Genomic DNA, 12,389 nt, shown 5'->3' on the forward strand with positions numbered 1-12,389 from the left:
AAGCTTACTGCAGCGAGGTGGTTTTTTTATTTTTCCGGCTGAAAGGCGCCCCCTGGGTCCTAAGCCTCCTATGCCATGCTCATCACTCTGCCCTGAGTCAAGAAAGGAACTCAGCCAAGCGGAGAGAGGCAGAAAAGTTCAGGTCGTGCTTAGCAGTGGTTCAGCTTGAGACATGCACTGGCTGCATCCCCGGGGCCTTTCATCTCTTCTGTTTACATTTGTGTGAGTACATAAAGAATAATTTTGTCAAGAGGCATCTCTAGGGGTTGGGGGCTCAGGGAGTTTGGAATTATAGTCAGTAAGGCAGAACCACTTAGGGAGAACATGTTTGCTACACAACTTGGAGGAACTCAAGACTGGATGGGACACAGATAAGAGAATCCAGGTGGAAGCAGCTCTTTATACCCGTTCTTGAAAAAAAGAAAAGGGCCTTGTGGTTTATACATGTTTATAAACACTGACTCTCTCTTTTTTTTTAAACAGTGTAACTTTGCCAGAGTCATATCAGTCACATTCTTTTGCTTCTCTTTGGGGCTTGGGAGCGTCATATATAGTAGGAGCCCACTAGGGGTCTCTTTAGTTGGAAAAATATGTCCTGCAGACATTGGGACATTTGCTCAGCTGTGTTTAATAGCCTGGCCTCTCTACCAGCCATGAATTCATATAGAGGAAGTTAAGGAAAATGGTTGCCCTTTCCCCACCCCCACCCTGTGGGAAATCCATCTGCAGCAATTTATATCCATTATTAAACCTCACCACATCCATACGCCTGAAACCTTTTGGAGTTAGGCAACACGGCCCTCTTCCTGTCTGGCTGGCAGCGCCTGTTCCCAGGCAGCCTCAATAAACTGAGGGATGGAGCAGAGTGATTCGCCAAGACTACCTTGTGACTCAGGCGAATCTCAAAATAGAAATGGGAGACGGTTTCCATCTGAGGGCTTGCATCTTGCAGGCAGTAATTTAGGGAGGAGGGGAACAAAAAAACTTTTACTACGTAAGTTTCAGAAGTTTTCTCAAGGAAGAAAGCTAATGTTAAGCCAACTAATGTGAAGTGAATCTGAATTCACTCAGATTCAGACGTGGAAAGGGCAGAGAGATGAATTGAGTTGACTCTGTAGAAGTTCGGTGACACTGGGTTCCGTCCACCCATCAAATAAGACACATTGCTTTGTTTGTGCAATTGCTCTCCCATCTACACAAGCTTCTGGTCCTCTGACTCCTGACTTGGACTGGGAATAACAGACATAAATACACTGATATGCCAAATTTTTATACTTTAATAATTCTAACATATTCAGGGGTCTTTTTAAAACACTTTTAATTTTACAAAAATTTTAAGAACCTCCTATAAGTACATGTTAGATAAGGTTCTGTATACTGAAATACTGAGAAGAAATCTGTGAACAAAGTATTTGAAATATCTGCCTTCATGGAGCTTATATTCTAGGTTAAAAAGAGAAATGACAAATCTATAAAAATGTCAGGTGGTCTTAAGTGTTATGAAAAAAAGTGAAACTGGATAAGAGGGGGAGAGTAAGGAGGTGGTACCTCACTTGCTAAAGAAAGCTTACACTGTTTTCAAGGAGGATATTTTTACAGGGAAAAGGCTGAAGGGGAAGTTCTCTGTGCAGTTTTCCTTGTGAGTCCTAAGTACTCTTACACCACTGCGAGAGACGTATGATACATATTTTATTTCATTACATAAACTATATCAGCTTGGGAAAATGAGGATGCAGTTCTGATTTCAGAGTAGCAGGAGATTCTTGTGGATTGATCCCTCAGCATCTAATCTGTTGCCTTTGTAAGCAGTGAGCACTCAGTTATTGTCTGATGAAATGCTCCTCCTTAGACTCTGAAGGGCTGCTTCCGCTGGATCATAATACTTTTCCTCCTGATTACAGTAGAGACAGCTGTGCTCAGCCCGGCACTCGTACCATTTTCAGATTATCCACTGTGCCCGTATAGGAGTGCCAGGACTTCCTCCTCAGGAGCCCAAAGCTGCTTTACCTGTTGCTCTTACCATCTAATTTCTCCTTTTAAAACACTGCTGTCTACCCTAACTTACACACTTTGATATACGGCAAAACCATGTTTTGTGCTGTGCAACTTAGCTGGAAAAGTGCTGCCTGAAAGAGATAAAGAACAGGCCAGAAGAGATTTCTTTCAGCTTAGTCATCTCTGCTTTTTCTCCCTGGTAACTAAGGCGTTTATCAGGGTGATTTGATTTTTTTGAGACTGAGGGACTCATGTCTCAGTCCTTCAAAGGCACACTCTATTATAATAGGCTCAGTGCCTCCCTTCCTCGGGGAAATCAGATTGAGTTCAGAGATGTGCCTGTCGTCATCACTGATGATGTCTTGTTTTTTTCCTTAGGATCCAAATTTGAATTTTGTTTCATGTATTGGTGCAATATTGGTCATTTTTTGTGACCTATAGTTATTCTAAACTTCAGATTTCTTCTGGAAATATTACTGCAATAATAATGTGATACAATGCTACCCAAAATAGTTACTTTGGATTGTTTATTTCCTGAAGATAACATTGTGAAATATAATACTCCTGTTTAACTAACTATTCCAGGGATGTTTAACTATTGGTTTCATGTTAAATCATTGCTAATCCAGAAAGGAACTAAAAAACCTCTTGATGAAGGTGAAAGAGGAGAGTGAAAAAGTTGGCTTAAAGCTCAACATTCAGAAAACAAAGATCATGGCATCTGGTCCCATCACTTCATGGGAAATAGATGGGGAAACAGTGGAAACAGTGGCAGACTTTATTTTTTGGGGCTCCAAAATCACTGTAGATGGTGATTGCAGCCATGAAATTAAAAGACGTTTACTCCTTGGAAGGAAAGTTATGACCAACCTAGATAGCATATTGAAGAGCAGAGACATTACTTTGCCAACAAAGGTCCGTCTAGTCAAGGCTATGGTTTTTCCTGTGGTCATGTATGGATGTGAGAGTTGGACTGTGAAGAAAGCTGAGCCCTGAAGAATTGATGCTTTTGAATTGTGGTGTTGGAGAAGACTCTTCAGAGTCCCCTGGACTGCAAGGAGATCCAACCAGTCCATTTTGAAGGAGATCAGTCCTGGGTGCTCATTGGAATGAGCTGAATGATGTTGAAGCTGAAACTCCAATACTTTGGCCACCTGATGCGAAGAGTTGACTCATTGGAAAAGACCCTAAACCTGGGAAGGATTGGGGGCAGGAGGAGAAGGGGACCACAGAGGATGAGATGGCTGGATGGCATCACCGACTCTATGGACATGGGTTTGAGTGAACTCCAGGAGTTGATGATGGACAGGGAGGCCTGGCGTGCTGCAGTTCATGGGGTTGCAAAGAGTCGGACATGACTGAGCAACTGAACTGAACTGAACTGAATCCAGAGAGACAAGCCTATTGAATTACCTCATAAGGGAGCCTCTAGAGCATTTCCCAAGAAGGATGGGCAGTTTGCTTTGAACTTAGCTCTAAGAAAGCCTTCATCTGTTAAAAGGCTTAAGAATGCTTTTTGTCAGTGAAAGGGCCAAGATGTTGGTTTTAAAAAAGTCTGTGATGAGATCTGATGAGTTGACTCCAGATATTCTCTCCATATGATGTGCTGTCAAGGGGCCGTAAGTACTTCCCTGGAGACCCAGTGGTTAAGACGCCAGGAGTCTGCTACAGGGGACATGGGTTTGGTATTGATCCCTGGTTGGGGAACTAAGATCCTGTATGCATCACAGCATGGCCAGAAAGGAAAAAAGCGACCACTGAGATTTTGCTGAGAGGTGTTTGGGTGTACAATCACAAACTGAGCAGGGGGTGATTTTATGAAGCTTGTTAGGAAATAATAGTCCAGTCAAAAGAGCTAAACTCCAGTGGTGTTTCTAAAGTTTGGCCTTCAGTGAGTTAGGTTATGTACATTTTGGTACATGACGAAGTGTTCAACAAACATTTGAAACAAAAGGGAAAAGCAAAGTATGTGAAGGAAAGAGTCTAATAAGCCCACAGAGAGTAGTAATTTTTTAAGGGTAAGCAATAAAACATCCAAGGGCTTCCCTTGGTAAAGAACCCACCTGGCCAATGCAGGAGATGGGGGTTCAGTCCTTGGGTTGGGAAGATCCCCTCCAGTAGGAAATGGCAACTCACTCCAGTATTCTTGCCTGGAAAATCCCATGGACAGAGGAGCCTCAATGACTATTGGGTTGCAAAGAGTTGGACACAACTGAGCGACTAAAAAACAAATTACTTAGCATAGGTAATCCCACGTATCCTTAGCCTCTCACTGTAGGGGTTGAGAATACAAACACAAATGTCAGGATTCAAGTCCCAGCTCTATCACTAGCTACCAGTAGGGAAGCTACTAAACTCCCTGACTCAGTTTCCTTATATGGGAGAGAGAGAGAAAAACAGTGCCTGCATCACTGAATTGTTGACATTCATGAAGCCTTGAATAATTAATTGTCAGTTTTTAATAAATGTGTCCATTTTTGTGTCACTAACCTCAACTTAGAAATACTGAGTACATTTGCTGTTTTTCAGAAAATTACAATCTGGTTATAAAGATCAGACTAACACGTTTGAAAATAAAAACAAGATGGGGCATTTATAAGTAGGTGTTGAAGGGCATGGCAGGAGGAAAAGGAGGCAACCGAGGATGAGATGGTTGGATGGCATCACCGACTCAGCGGACATGAGCTTGAGCAAACTCCAGGAGACAGTGGAGGACAGAGGAGCCTGGTGTGCTGCAGTCCATGGGGTTACAAAGAATCAGACACGTCTTTGAGACTAACAGCAACAACCACAAAGTCTGACACAGATGATAAAGGTTTATCAGTTCAGTGATTATTTATTCAATGCTGTTCACAGGCGGGCACTAAGCTGAGCGCTGAGGATGCAACAGGGACCCTACCAGGTCCTTGTCCTAGAGAAGTTCACAACCTTGTGATAGGTCAGGCGTCAGTGGACAGGCAGAGCAGTGTGGAGAGGGACTCCCCTGATACTCCAGTGACAAAGTCCATGCGTCCAATGCAGGGGGCCTGGGTTTGATCCCTCGTCAGGGAACTAGATCCCACATGCCTCAACCAGGGAGTCTGCATGCCACAATTGAAGATCCCTCGTGCTACAAAGAAGATTGAAGATCCTATGTGCTGCGACTAAGACCCAGAGAAGCCAAATAAATGTGTTTTTTTTTTTTTAAAAAAAACACACACACAGAGATGTCAATACTAAAGATTTCTGCTACTGGGACTCACAGGAGAGGCAAGTGGTCTAGTTTTAAGAGGTCAGAAAAGGCTTATCAGAAAAAGTAAAATCTGAAAGGGAAAGATCCACTTTCTTGGCAGGTTGGAGGATGTACAGAAGCCTGGTAGGGGGCTGTCGCCATGGCTGCTGGAGCCTTCAGGGAGGTAATTAAAGTGAGGCTGAGAAGCCAACAAGTGAAGTCGAAGAGGGAAACACCAGGTTATGGAGGTTCCCGAATGTGGGCGTTATCCTGAAGATGAGGCAGATCCAATATAGAGTCAGACTTGTGTTTTAGTTAGCTGACTTGGGCCGCAGCATGCAGAATTAGAGGAAGCCAAGGCAGAGCTGCAGATGGTGACTGCAGCCATGAAATTAAAAGATGCTTACTCCTTGGAAGGAAAGTTATGACCAACCTAGATAGCATATTCAAAAGCAGAGACATTACTTTGCCAACAAAGGTCCGTCTAGTCAAGGCTATGGTTTTTCCTGTGGTCATGTATGGATGTGAAAGTTGGACTGTGAAGAAGGCTGAGTGCCGAAGAATTGATGCTTTTGAACTGTGGTGTTGGAGAAGACTCTTGAGAGTCCCTTGGACTGCAAGGAGATCCAACCAGTCCATTCTGAAGGAGATCAGCCCTGGGATTTCTTTGGAAGGAATGATGCTAAAGCTGAAACTCCAGTACTTTGGCCACCTCATGCAAAGAGTTGACTCATTGGAAAAGACTCTGATGCTGGGAGGGTTTGGGGGCAGGAGGAGAAGGGGACGACAGAGGATGAGATGGCTGAATGGTATCACTGACTCAATGGACGTGAGTCTGAGTGAACTCCAGGAGTTGTTGATGGACAGGGAGGCCTGGCGTGCTGTGATTCATGGGGTCACAAAGAGTTGGACACGACTGAGCGACTGGAACTGAACTGAACTGAGACAGAGCTGAAAGGCCTAGAGGAGGCCGTTGCAGTGGCCCAGGTGAGAGAACAGTGGGCCTGTCCTGGGGCTGAGGCCACCTGGGTGTGAATGCTGCTCTCCACGATGGACAGGAGTTTGAGCAAGCTCTGAGAGTAGTGGTGGACAGGGAGGCCTGGCATGCTTCAGTCCCTGGAGTGGCAAAGAGTCAGACAGGACTGAGCGACTGAGCTGAACTACCACCTAATAGCTGTGTGACCTCAGGCAGGTTGCTTAAGGCCCCTGTGTTTCTGTTTCCTAATCTGGAAATGGAAAATGGTAATAAAATTTACCTCAGAGGCTTGTTGGGAGGATTAAAACACCCAAAACACACCTGTCCGACTCATAGTCTCACAGACATAGGCAGTGTGGCTGAGGAAATGTAGCACATGAGCAAGACTCTGGCTGAGGGGGTGTCGGGAGCAAGCCGGGGGACCTACAGAGTCTGCGGAGGTGGTGGTGGTGCCACTCGCTGAAACCAGGATCGAGAGGAAGAGCAGGCTGCGGAAAGGCTTAGAAAATGTGGCCAAAGGTGTGTGGCTGGCAGCCAGGAGAGTGTCTAAAGTTAGAGAAGCTGTTTCGGGAAGGAGGGTGGGGTCAGCATTGCCAAATGCTGCCAGGAGCGTCAAGGAAGAGCTGAAAAGAACATGTCAGTGAGACTTCCCTGGCAGTCCAGAGGCTGAGACCTCATGCTCCCGACGCACTGCACCTAAGAGTTCACATGCTGCAACTAGGGCCCCCGGTGCAGCCAAATAGAGTAAAAAAAAATTTTTTGCCATAAATTGGGGAGGTCAGAAGTGTGGAGTCCAGGAGCTGTAGACTGTCAGGAAGAGGAAGCAGGAAAGGAACAACTTGGGTTTGGAGCTGGAGTCATTGCCCTTGGCCAGTTGCTAGGTCTGGTGTGGGCAGTCACATGACATGATGGACTCTGCCGGCTGACTTTAGGGAGGCAGCACTTTTGCCGGAACCTTGGCTGTGTCTTCAAAATGTAAAAACGCTCATCCGTATCATTTCAGGTGTGCCTAGATGATCGTGGTGTTTGCCGTGAATTATTTTAATTTGTCCTACATGGCTGTAGTTATTAATAGCGTTTATATTCACGTGAACAGTGTGTAAACTGGGTGTTTATCTGTTAAATCTGTCCTGGATGCAGGAATTAGCATGTAGCTGGGAAAATATCTCTGTACCACCTTTTGAATCCTGAAATTCTCCTCCACTGAATCCTGTTGATTCCCTCAGTAGCAGCTGTGTCTGGGCTGAGTCTCCTTTCCCACGTCACTCTCCCCTTCTCCCGCTCCTGCTCTGCACTGTCACGTACATCGTTCTCTTCACCCACCTTTTCCCACACTTAGCTTCCTCCCATCTCCTCTTCAGAGATATTCTTTAGGGACTTCCCTGGTGGTCCAGTGGCTCAAAGACCCCACACTCCCGATGCAGGGGGCCTGGGCTCAGTCCCGGGTCAGGGAGCTAGATCCCGCATGCCACAACTAAGAGTTCTTATGCCACAGCTAAAGATCCCACCTGCTTACAGTTAACACCCCATGTGCCTCAGGTAAGACCCGGAGCAGCCCTTCCCCCAAATATATATATATATATATATAGTTTAAGAAATAAACTATATTAATAAACTAAAATTAATAAACATTGTAATATATAATCTCCAGACTCTGTTACAGTAAAATGAAGAGAGAAGAAAAAAAAAAATTCCAAACAGGATCAAAGAGTGACTGTGGCTGGAGGAGGTGCAAGGATGAGGGAAATGAACGTCTTATTACCGCGAAGCCCAGATAACAGAACCGAGCATGTCACAGGGGAGTCATAAGTGGACGCAGTTTGGCCCCAGCTTGGCAAGACCCTGATTTCAGTGACAGGAGGTCACGTATCAGCTTCAGGCTCTCAGTGTGTCCTGTGAGTTCCCATTGGCATTTCTACCTGGAACTTTCTTCTACGTTTACCTTAATGGCTCAGCTGGAACGCAGCCATCGCCACCTAGCGTTCTCGAGCTTTATGCAGTATTGGCAGCCGCTTCCTTATTGTCCTGATATTAGAAATAGAAATTCCGCCCAGTTGCAGCCAGGCTGTCGCCGCCCAGGTGTTGGAGGGGCACTTCCACTTTATAGGACCTTGTCCCTCCCAGCGCCGAGGGGCCTTTTGTCGCCTTCAAGAGCCGTCAGATTCATGAAGAAGCTCCCCGCCCCTCGGGTGGCTCTGCCGTCAACTGTCTCACCGCTTGCTGCTCTGACTTTGTGCTCCCTTGGCTGTGAGAGTAAAAGCTGCCCCAGTCAACACGGCAGTGCTAACACGCGTAAAGCGTTTAGAAGAGCGGCTCACATGCATGGAGAGCTATGACCATTGATATGACTGTTGTTACTGCCACCATCCCAGATCAGCAGCTATGCTGATGGTTATGAAAATCCACATGATCTAGAAATGGGGTAGAGAATACTTGGTTTCCTCTCCGTTTTGTGGCCACCAAGGAAGTCCCTGCGAGTCCTTTGATGCACAGAAGTTTTTCAATTTTGAGGAAGTCTAATTGGTCTCTTTTTTCCTTTGGTTGTTTGAGCTTTGAGTGTTATATTTTACATGTGTTTGTTTAGCTGTTCCAGCACCATTTACCCATTGGCTCAATGGTAAAGATTCTGCCTGCCAATGCAAGAGATGCAGGAGACTCTGGTTCAATCTCTGGGTTGGGAAGATGCCCTGGAGTAAGAAATGGCAACCCATTCCAGTATTCTAGCCTGGAAAATCCCATGGACAGAGGAGCCTGGTGGCCTGCAGTCCATAGGATCACAGGGTCAGACATATCTGAGCAACTGAGCACAAACGCACACCCTTCCCATTAAAATAATTATGCAGTGTCTTTTTTTTTTTTTGCCCTACTGTGCTGTGCTTGGATTTATCAACCTCTTTTGTCATCCTGCTTTCTGAGTTGGTATTTACTATTTAGATAGCCTTGTTTGCACTGTCTTTTCTGGAGCCAGACTCACTAGGTCTCAGGTCCCACCCTCAGACGTCAGAGAATGCTGGCTGTATTTTTCAGTTCATCCTCACAGAAACTCGGACCACTCCCGCCTGCCTCAGCCCAGACCTAGTACCTCCTGCCAGTTGTGAATTGAATTTCTGGGGTAAAGGACTGCTAAGAAAGCCTCTGTCTTTCTTGTTTAACCATTTAATTTTTTGTGTATTTTTGGTTGTACTGGGTCTACGTTGCTGCACATGGGCTTTCTCTAGTTGCAGAGCTGGAGGGCCGCTCCTCACTGTGGTCCGCAGGCTTCTCGTTGCGGTGGCTTCTCCTATTGTAGAGCACGGACTCTAGAGCACGCAGGCACGGTAGCTGCATGCACGGGCTTTGTTGCTCCGCAGCACGTGGAATCTTCCCTGTCTAGGGATCGGACCCATATCCCCGGCACCCAGCGGGTGGATTCTTATCCACGGTACCATCAGGGAAGTCCAGAAACCTCTTAGTGGAACCAGAGCTCTCCAGAGGTCAGGAGTGGCACCAGCCTTACAATCTGCTGTATGCTTTTTTGTAAATTACTATCTTGGAGAAGCCATATGAGGAAACACATGGGGGAAAAAACTTATCTTTTGAACTTCTCTCCTATTGCCAAAACAAGCCCCTACAAGTGCTGTGTGTGTATATAACGTGTCCCCATCCTTAGACAGGAGGTGCTCCTGGATGACGCGGCTTGTTCAGCTTGTACAACGCCCGCATGTGTCCCGGGAGCAGAATTCACCCCTCATGCCCGTGGAGTCTCCTGTCATCCTCGCCAAACTCAGCTTTCCTACTGGGCCACTGAAGACAGAATTTACATCTCAGTCGTTTCCCCGAGGGAGGTCTGAAGTTCCTTCTTCCCCGCTCTAGCGAATAACCAGGCGAGGGACCCCAGAGAAAGGACGTGCACATGCTCTGCTGTTCTTTAAAGGATCAGGCTCGTGGCTCCTGGAGCAGACCTGAGGGAGGAGGGATAGCCGACCACGTCCACAGCTTCCGGGTGTCTGTCCTGAGCTCATGCAGATTTGGGGTGAGCAGAGATGCCCAGTTTTCTCCCATAATAAACAGGGTGTCTCCTGTGAAATTTGGCTGTAGCAGTCATCCACCAGCTGGTTGACATACATAAACTTCCCCTGTGGGAATTTTCAAACAGATACAAAAGCAGAGAGACTAACGAGTTAGCAGGTACGTGTCACCCAGCTTATGGCGCTGTCAACACAAGGCCAGTCCTGTTCCTCCCCTCCCCCCACCACTCCCTCTCCCCACTGCATTATTTGAAAGAAAATTAGTATATTGATCAAGTTTTCAGTTTCTACTTGTTCTTGAAGCTGTCTCCCTCAGGTGCGGGAATGTGAGCTGTCATTTAGCTTGCTCTTAGCAGCTTTATTGAGCCCAGCGTTCTCTCTCTGGCAGTGTTTTTGGTATTGGCAGAAGCACAGGAATTTTCTGGCCTCAACAGTCAGAGTCCCGGGAGCCCATCCTGTGTCTTCCCTGTGATCCCGGCGCTAGACCTCCGCTCGTGAGCTCTACCGGCTCATCTCTCCTGACGGTAGGGGCTGGGGGTTACTCTTCACGAGGGTCTAGGCTGGCTCAGAGAAGGGGCTTAATACCGAGTTGTTGTTGCCTGACTGGATGAATTCCATTTGGCCTTCCCCTCACCCCAACCTCACCCTCAGCTGTGCACCTGGTTCTGTGTGTCTAAATGAGGAGGAAGTCACCTGAGCCTCACTACCCCTTCTGTCCAGCTGCAGAATCCAGCTTTTTCCTGGCTCCCCCTGCTGGCCGCTCCCGTACAGCTGCGACAGGTTGATGCCAGAGCCAGCTCTGCCAAAGGGAAAGTTGAACACTGTCCTGAGGTGGCCAGGCCAGTCCAGGCAGGTCTGAGGAGGAGAGCAGCTCATGGAAAACAGCTCTGGGAAGGGCGGCTTTCCGGGGAAGGGACAGGGAAGGTGGCCCACTGCCCACCTCGGTCAGGAGAGTGGAGCTGGGGCCTCAGCCCTGGAAGGCCACGTGGGCCCGTGAATGAGCAGGTCATCAGGGTGTGGGTATCAGGCCAGTACTGATAATAGAGTTGGGCTTCTCCCGCCCTTAAGACACAGCAGCCCGGGGTCAGACATAGTCACTGGGCAGGCAGGGGGCTGCAAAATTCTACCTTGGCCTCCATGGAGGTCGAGGCCAGGAGGGTGGTGAATGTAGGCAGGAGCATCCCCCCAGTTCCCAGCTCTTTGGACGAGTGGCAACTCTGCAGAGCTCTGGGTGCATGTTTCTGCATGGAGGGGACCTCCCTCCACCCTCCATAATTATAATAAATTTTCCACACCTCCCCACTCCTTTGATCACATTTCTTGGTTATCTGCACATATTTCTCTTTTCCAAAACACGACTTCCCCGGAAATGGGCTGTGGCAGGACGCATCTCACCAGACTCCAGCCAGCCTCAGGCGTCAGGAAGAGGGTGGGAGGTGGTCCAAGCCTGAGGGCAGGGCCCCTCTCCTTCCCTCCAGCTCCTAAGCCTAAGAGCCAGGATAATTCCACCCTGAGCTGAACATGGAAAATGGGCTTTTGTTCTCTTTCAGGGTGTAGAGTTTCCCCAATACATAAGGAAGGGAACCCAATCCAGAAGAACCCCAGGGCATGAACATTGCCATTGGACTTGGGCAGGTGTAACTGTGAGACAGTCCCTACAATGAAATGTCTGGAAGGAGTTAATTTCTGTGCAGGGTGATGGGGAAGGAACAGTGGCCCGTGACCTGCTGTCTTATGGGGGAAAGGAGACCGTGCACTTACAAAGTGTAAGTATATAATACTAACACATCAGGTGTGCTGTGTGCTAAGGTTTAAGAAGAACCTGGGGAAACAGAGAGGGGAGGATGTGTTGTGTTATATTAGGTGGTTAGAGAGAACGGCTCTGCCCTGTGAGTGCCTGGAGAAAGAATATTCCCGGGACTCCGTGGGTGGTCCAGTGATTTACGACTCTGAGCTTCCACTACAGGGGGTGAAGGCTCGATCCCTGGGGAATTAAGATCCTGCATGCCACACGGCTGAAATAAAGAAATAAAATGTAGATGAACAGCTTCAAAAAAGAAAAACATTATTCCAGACAGGGCACAGCGAGTGCAAAGGCCCCAAGGTAGGAGTGTAGGAGCGTGCTAGCTTGTGAGAGGAACATCCTGTGTGGCCAGAGCCGGGTGAGGGTGGGAGGGTCAGAGAGGGAACAGGAGACCGG

General features: G+C 47.4%; 2 long non-coding RNA genes across 2 annotated transcripts in view; both read left to right on the plus strand.

Annotated features, from left to right (window-relative positions):
- LOC147355782 (uncharacterized) overlaps positions 1–12,389 on the plus strand; it is a 33,015-nt gene that overhangs the window by 2,020 nt on the left and 18,606 nt on the right. The gene's annotated exons all lie outside the window — the stretch shown is intronic.
- Positions 73–9,584, plus strand: LOC147355783 (uncharacterized). Its single transcript, XR_015144780.1, has 2 exons — positions 73–222; positions 7,834–9,584. It is a non-coding gene; the product is annotated as an uncharacterized LOC147355783 (long non-coding RNA).

Source organism: Bos grunniens, chromosome 17 (assembly GCF_055505025.1).
Source record: "Bos grunniens cultivar Pamir isolate PY7600 chromosome 17, Bosgru_T2T1.0, whole genome shotgun sequence".
Classification (NCBI taxonomy): Eukaryota; Metazoa; Chordata; class Mammalia; order Artiodactyla; family Bovidae; genus Bos; species Bos grunniens.